At 37.6% G+C, this 8,392-nt stretch overlaps 1 pseudogene across 1 annotated transcript; it reads left to right on the forward strand.

Moving 5' to 3' along the window:
• The first annotated feature begins 1,730 nt into the window (after positions 1-1,730).
• LOC309489712 (olfactory receptor 10G4-like) lies at positions 1,731-2,685 on the forward strand (annotated as a pseudogene). Its single transcript has one exon. The product of its transcript is annotated as an olfactory receptor 10G4-like (transcript).
• The last annotated feature ends 5,707 nt before the right edge of the window (positions 2,686-8,392 follow it).

Raw genomic sequence — 8,392 nt, forward strand, 5'->3', positions numbered from 1 at the left:
CTAGGAGCCATTGGCCCGGAGATACGAAAGGTCTGTTTACGGGCTGAGGGTTTGGCGACAGGCCATGGTGTTTATCACACGGAGCGTGTCGCTCTGCCACGGCCACCTCGGGACTCAGCTGTGAAGCCAGTGCTGAAGCGGTCTTCATATGGAGGAAGCCGTGTGGCTGTGTCTGCCATATGCCCCAGGAGCCTCTGAAAAAGTTTCAGTGGGACCCTTTCTCACTTTTTGAATGGCACTGAGCTGACACGTCTATCTGAGAGATGCGCTGGACCGAGACCATCTCCATACTAGAAAAGAGATCCTCAACCCTTGGGCGGGTTTACTCTTTCCCAGTTGACCTGAAGACCCAACTGGCTATGGAGCATTCGAAGGGTAGGACCATGTCCTGATACTTCGTACCTTCGAACGCAAGAACACAGGAGGCCTATGAAGCGGAAGGATGGAGATCTGAGGGGCCTACAGGGATTGGTTACCGGGCGGGGAAGCCTCACTATGATCCTCTGATCACCCATCCCACACGGCGCCGTAGCGGGGCGTGGTAATGGGGACTCCACCTTCATGCATGAAGGCGAGTCTCGATCTCAACACCGCGATAGTCATATCCTCGCAATGAGAACACAAACTATCCACAAAAGCTGCTTCAACGTGCTGCATATATACACATACATTATACACACAAACACACACACACACATATATATATATATATATATATATATATATATGTATATATACATTCTATAAACACGTGATACAACTATTGTGACCGTCCATTTGGGGGGACAGGGAACGATCGCATCCAGAAACGCACGGATGAAATGGCATCTTGAAAAAGACGCAAACGCACCCGTGTTGCTCTTTTAGGAAATGGGACCCATCACCAGTGCCGGAGCACACAGGGGAATGACCGCGGCAACACTGAACAGTGGACTGAAACAGTGAAGCACTAATTTTTCCACCCTCTAACCAGCCGTCAACAAACACAGAAATTTGATAATGTTAAAACAGCAGTTGAGATCTCAAAGTTGAGATCTCCCCAGCAACTGGGAGAGTCTTCCTAGAAGAACACCTACACACTCGCTCGTTGTATACAACAATACTCTTCAGAGACATCAAAAACGATCGGCTCCGAACCAAAAAGCAACTAGCGCGTGCATCCCACTTCCGTATTTATACACACGCCGTGTGATGCGAATCACGCACGCCAATTGCACTGGCTCGTTCAATAGTACTCGAAGATGACAGGCTCCCTAGCGTGATCCCATTCAGTCGTCATCAACTACGTCGAACGTGAATGACTGAAAGGGAACTATGACGTATCATGTCATACAATTTTAAAGAAATAAAAGGCAGGACATCACACACATATGTTTTAAATGGATGAGAGCAGCATCTCAGAAGCTCTTGCATAAGAAATTCTAGAGAGTCTAAAAAGGAGTTGCCAAAGAATAATAAGACTAGAAAATGTTTTTCATATTATTCATATTTAGGATTTAAAATGATCAAAACTCTTTTTGTGTTTCTTTTGAAACTATACCTCAACTTTCACAGTTTTCATCACCTTGCTGTTACAGACGCTGTCTGCATCTTTCTGCCATTGTCCTTCACAGGAGCTTATTTTCTGTGCATATATGAATACATTAAGGATCTAATTGTTTTTCATTAGATTTTATAGTGGTTGTTTTTAAAATATTTGTGTCTGTATGTTAGGAGCTGGGTGACTGAAAATGGCGAATGAAAATTACACTGGGAACAATGTAGACGGATTTATAATCACTGGTTTTGATCACCTGCAGAACCAAAAGCTCCTTGGATTCCTCATCTTAATAACCTACATGCTCATATTGCTTGGGAATGGCATCAATCTGTGTATCATCTTGACTGACAGACATTTACACAAACCAATGTACATATTAATCTGTAATCTAGCTGTCGTTGACATAATGTACACCTCTACGTGCAGCACAACCATGATCTCAGTGCTGCTAGCTGAGATTAAAACTGTGTCATACTACTCTTGTATCTCAAGGATGTTCTTCTATCATCTTGGTGATATCAAAGTATGCATGGCTCTGACAGTAATGACTTCTTGCGATTAGGCTACCATTAAGATACCACAGCATTGTAACAAATCCACGAACATTTCTGCTTATTTTACTGACATGGCTCATTGGTTTCACTCTAATGGGTGTTTATACTTCTATGGCAGACAATCTCCCATACTGTCAGCCTGTTATCAGATATGTGTTCTGTGATTATCCATCCATGATCAGAGCTGCATGTGTCAATCCTGAACCATATTTTTTCTTACCTGCAATGATTAGTCTGTGGTTGTTGTGTGGACAATTTCCCTTTATTATCTGCACGTATGCTGTTCTGGCGTATAGTGTGACTAAACTCTCCAACAACTCAAGCAAAAAGCAAATGATCAACACTTGTTTGAGTCACCTAATTGTCTTGTTTAGTTATTTTGCACCAAAGCTGGTCTCTATTTTACTAACTCGAATAGGTGTTGTGCTAAATTTAACAGAGAGAAATGCAGTAACGATTGTAGCCTCTCTTGTTCCTTCCTTAATAAACCCCACTGTTTATTGCACCAGGACTAAAGAAATCAGGAAACGATTATCAGATGTATTTTTGCGCAAAAGAATTGTACCAAACCACTTAAAGGTTTTATCATAATATTATTATATTGATACAATTATTAATTATTGTGTTAATAATCATGTTGGTGATGCATGTTTTGTTCATATTAGAGACAAGAAATACAGTAGATATGTTGCTATTTTGTCTATTTTCAAAATAAAGAAAATAGGAAAAACTATTTGGAGATTTGTCAATATTCTTACACTTCTAAAGCTGTGCATCATAAAACAGTGTTTCAGAATCCAATAACTCATATTCACAATAATTTATAGAACACACATTACAACATATACACTTCAGCGCATGTATGGAAGTAAAATAATGCCAAATGTTTTTGAAACAAAAAAGCCTGTTGAATTGCACTACTTGAAAAAATAGCCATTGCATTAAACATGCTTGCATTTTAATGCATTATATTTTTAGGACTTGCATTTTTATGGGCTGAAATTCAACATGGTTGAATATTTAAGCTGTGAATATTTCAATTAAAAACATTTCAAACACATTTTCATTATTAAAAATTAAATAATCCATATTCACCTTTCATATTTCACTTCCAAAATGTTCAAACTGTTTAAAAATACAACCTATAATATTCAACAGGCAATTTTCGGTCCATTTTATTCCGCTTTGCAAATTTGCATTTTATACAGGATGTCCAGCAGGGGAATCCTGAAGTATTGAGGGAAACCCTAATAGCCTGCATGCAGCACATCACCACAATATAAAGTTAAGGCAACTAAACAACCAAGAGAAATATGTTAACCTCAAAAATGTAACATTGGATCTGTACATCCGCTTCGGGGAATAACATTATAATCTCGTTCACGGTAGATGCAGGCTACACAGGAAAAGTAACCGTGAAGACACTGAATTTAACACAAAACAGCCATCATAATAATCACAAATACACTTACATTGCTGTAAATGAGTTTTATGAATGAATGGCTTACTCTAACTGTTGCTGGTCTTCGTCAACAACACGCAATTTTGCACCACCTGCTCGTGAGGTCGACTGACAGCAGATGGAGATTATGCTCAGTAACTACTACTTTTCCTGCAGTTCCTGGATGTCAACGTAGTATTTTCTGTCGAATTTGAACCACTGAATTTCTGGAAGCTAATTTGCAAAGCAAAATAAAATGGACCGGAAAATGCCTGTTGAATATTATAGGTTGTGTTTTTAAACAGTTTGAATATTTTGGAAGTGAAATATGAAAGGTGAATATGGATTATTGAATTTTTAATAATGAAAATGTGTTTGAAATATTTTTAATTGAAATATTCACAGCTTAAATATTCAACCATGCTGAATTTCAGCCCATAAAAAAGAGAGAATTAAAACGTCAACGCGACAGGCAAATCAGCAAGACCAAAGTCAATATTGGAGTAACTTTTCCCAGATGGAAAGAGCTCATGAGGAGCAAAGATTTTAAAACGGACGCCGAAGTTGCCTGCTTTCTTCTCGGCAGGTAATCCAGCCTATTTGTGTAAATTCGAAGTTTTATAGTTGCTTGTCTAACCATAGCATGGTTGTGAATAACGGCAGAACGACCTCTAGTATAACTTACGTTACTTTTCCTCACGTCAATGGTGAAAAAGTATTGTTTACCTTGTAACATAAATCTGTGCTGCGACGGATCACAGGTGATAGTTTTAAAGGCGCAATTGGACGAAGTCGAACTGGAAGCCATGTTAATCTTGGAATAATACGGCCACCGTAGGAGTTAAAACGCCCTCGAAATTGAAAGGAACAGAAACTAATATTCACTGGGTAGTCATAGGGGAGCGCGGGGCACAACCTAACGCGGGGCTAGTTGTAACACGCTTGTTTTAAATACTTCCGCACATGCTTGGATGACGAAACTTTGTGTATTTACTAGTTGCCATATCAACACTATATAGAAAAAAAAAATCCGCCAAAATTATTTATTTTTTTGGAAGATATCCATAGACATTTATTAAACCATAGCAAAAGTAAATTTCTTATTTAAGTTAATTTTTCATCTCTATTTTTTGTGTTTATTTAAAATAAGACAAATCTGATATTATTTTAATCTCCAAGATGTTATTTAACAGTTGAGATAGTTATTTAATGCTTCGCTAACTAGCAGAAGACACTAGCAGGGTTTAAATCCCAGTTGTGCAGGCGGGGCATGTTGTAACACTGCGTTACAATGTGCCCCTATTAGAAATATGCTATTATATTCTATACTTTTATTAATTTTATTGGGAAAACGTGAGAAAAAGGTGAATAAAGACTGAGAGTCAATGTTCAGAAATGACTAATTATTTATTTGTTTTGAACTATGTTGTATGCTGTGTTTTCATGTGTTCGTAGTCAAAACTAAAAAATTTGTTTATATTTAATTATTAAAAATTGCCATTATTTTATATGAAAAAGTTTTTTAATTGTATTTTATTTAGAAAATATTTTAGTTTGTTTTGTATATATTTTTTATTAGATCAGATAACATTTTAAGCTGTCATATGTTATGTTACAATGTGCCCCACACATGTTACAAAGTACCCCACCTATGGGGCATGTTGTCACATTTCACTTCCATTCTTTCGGGGTATGTCAAGAAAAAAGTATATACTGTATTAATAAAACAAAACCACATAATTGTACTAGACATGTGGGAAATTAATGTGGGAAAAAATAAATACTCTGAACCATAAGTAGATTTACACAAACTGAGAAAGTCAAAAAGCGTTAGGTTGTGCCCCGCTCTCCCCTATACAATTTCACCGCTAGATGGGGGAAAATATCACACAGTGTAGCTTTAAAAATAACAGCTGTCCACATAGCATGTCCTGATTTTGCCGAGTTACACACGTTCCTGGGTCAACATAATTGTTGATCCTAGAACAACATTCCTGTCCATAAATTTAATCCTAACCATATCCCTACCCCTAACTTTTACCAAACCCGTGAGTTATCCCTAAAATCAGAGGGAAACGATAGGTGAATAACATTGATGTAGAAGCACATAACCCTGGTTCTAAGCCTAAACTATAAACTATATACTTGTCCCTCAAATGCACTACAAGCAAAATATAATGGCTGAAAGAACAGGAAAGTTATTTTTATTTCGTAACAATGTAAGAAAATAATGTTAGAATAATTTATATTATTTATAAATAATATAATCCTGATTTATAGCCTGACAACATCTCATTTGACCACAGATAATGAATCAGGACAACACGTTTATCTACCCACTTTTGGGTCGCAATCCACCAGTCCACCCTTTATATAACATGAAATATACTGTATCATGTAGATTACTTTGCTTGCCATAATTTAACTTCCACTTCCTTCTAATTAGTTGTCTTTTTCTTTCCTGCTTTTTCTTAATTTGTCTGTGTCATTGTGTTTTATTTCTGTTCTATGGTGTTCTGAACCAACTCCCCAGTTTCACAACTGCTAGGGAACAACGAGGTACAGTCACACATTTAAATATAAAATGCAGGACATCAGCCATACATGTGTTTAACTGAATGAGGGGAATGTGTCTAGTTAAAGGACAACTCCAGTGAAAAATTAACCTTGGGGTAATTAACACATGGTTACCGAGTCGATCGTTCCCTGGGGTGCGTTTTCATGATAATCGAATGTAAAGAGTTTTATTTATAAAAACAGATTAGCTCATAACACTAGTATATGGGGCACAGAGTAAGTAAAAACAAATCGCAAGTTAATACCACTAACAAGGCTCAAAATAGCCTCACACTAACACGGTAGCATAATGAGGGTCCCTACATGCAAACCGAAGCATTGAGAGCGTTGTAAGTGTACAGACAGTTTAATAAGAAGATACTTTATAAAGACAGTACATTACGCGTTTACAGGCAGCGGGCATCTTGGAAAACAGACTCGATTAATCGAGCCACGAACGCCCTGCTACGTGAGCTGGTCGATAGGAATTACGTTTGTGAAATCTAATGTAGCAGGGCGTTCGTGGCTCGACTAGTCGATACTGTTTTCCAAGATGGATCCTGCCTGTAAATGCGTAATGTACTGGCTTTATAAAGTATCTTCTTATTAAACTGTCTGTACACTTACAAAGTTCTCCATGCTTCGTTTTGTATGTAGGGACCCTCATTATGCTACCGTGTTAGTGTGAGGCTATTTTGAGCCTTGTTAGTGGTATTAACTAGCGATTTATTTTTACTTACTCTCTGCCCCATATACCAGTGTTATGAGCTAATCTGTTTTTAGAGATAAAACACTTTATATTCGATTTTCGCACCCCAGGGAACGATCGACTCGGTAACCATGTGTTAATTACCCCAAGGTTCATTTTTCACTGGAGTTGTCCTTTAATTATCATCTGTTCCACCTGTGTTTCTGTCATTATTGTTCATCAGTGCAAGTATAAGTTCCTTCAGTTCAGTCTGTTCTTAGTCATAATTAGTGTGTGTGTACATCCTGTCTGTCTGTACCCATTGGAGTATATTATTAGTAAAAGTTTGACATATTACTCTTGTATCTCAAGGATGTTCTTCTATCATCTTGGTGATTTCACAGAGTGCATGGCTCTGACGTTAATGGCAATACGCCATAAGCATGAACGCTGTTGACGTATTTCCGGTAGAATCTCAGCCAGCGTCTTTACTTCCACATAGCGCGATCTATAGCAAAGTGTACTAGCGGCAAAACTTTCATAAAATTCATTTGACAGCGATTTATAATTTAAGTATTAAACATTATATAGTTAAGCATTGTAGTGATGGCTTCCAGAAAGTTTAAATATCAACGGCGGGAAGACAGTATTTCGGCTGAACATTGTTGTGTCCCGTTATGTGAGGCCTACTCAAAGTTTAACTCTATACTGAGTTTCCTCATTTTTCCTGTGGACGAAGAAACACGCAGAGAGTGGATTCACAACATGAGAGATTTAAAGGGGAAATGAAGCAGTCAATCAAGTTTACATGATTTACAAAATGGATTTCCACTATAATCAACAATTATATAAGAAACATGACAAATGTAAACATATAAAAGAAAAAAGAAAAAACTTTATATCTTTCGCGGCCAGGGCGCCGCCATTGTGCAGTATTCTAACATGTGACGTCACGGGGTTGGTTGGCTTTAAAGGCTCTGGGCTGAGTTCAGTAAAACGCAGTGAAAGACATAAAACTTAACATTAAACTACGCATAAAAAGCGTTCATCTGCTATCATATTATCATGTCAAACCTCTCATATATGTTTGCATCACACTGGCTCGTTAACAAGATGCATGTGCTGGTCGAACCAGCGAACAACTAACGTTAGGTACAGTCATTGTTAGCTAACACCTGTAAGCATGAACTAGCTAAATAACGCTAACTTAGTGTTTAGCTAGTGAAGTTTATTAGTACCAGACAAAAAGACAACGTCTAACGTTATGTTAACAAACTGCACACTGTAGATGTTTGTGAAAATTTTTTTTATTCAATATAATGTTTTACATTTTACAGACATGTTACAAACTATTTACAGGCTATTTGCTAACGTTATAGCTTGTGTGTGTGTGTGTGTGTGTGTGTGTGTGTGTGTGTGTGTGTGTGTGTGTGTGTGTGTGTGTGTGTGTGTGGACTACTCTTCAATCCTTGGCTCACTGAAATGACAAAATAAAAAAGCCGCCTTCCTGCTTAATTTTTCAACATACAGATCAGTATTATGCTATTGTTTTTGATAGTGTTATACATTTCTTACAGATAATCACGATGATCATTGCGTTTGTCTTACCGAAT

This window comes from Leuciscus leuciscus (genome assembly GCF_965113295.1).
Source record: "Leuciscus leuciscus genome assembly, chromosome: 24".
In the NCBI taxonomy this organism is placed as follows: domain Eukaryota; kingdom Metazoa; phylum Chordata; class Actinopteri; order Cypriniformes; family Leuciscidae; genus Leuciscus; species Leuciscus leuciscus.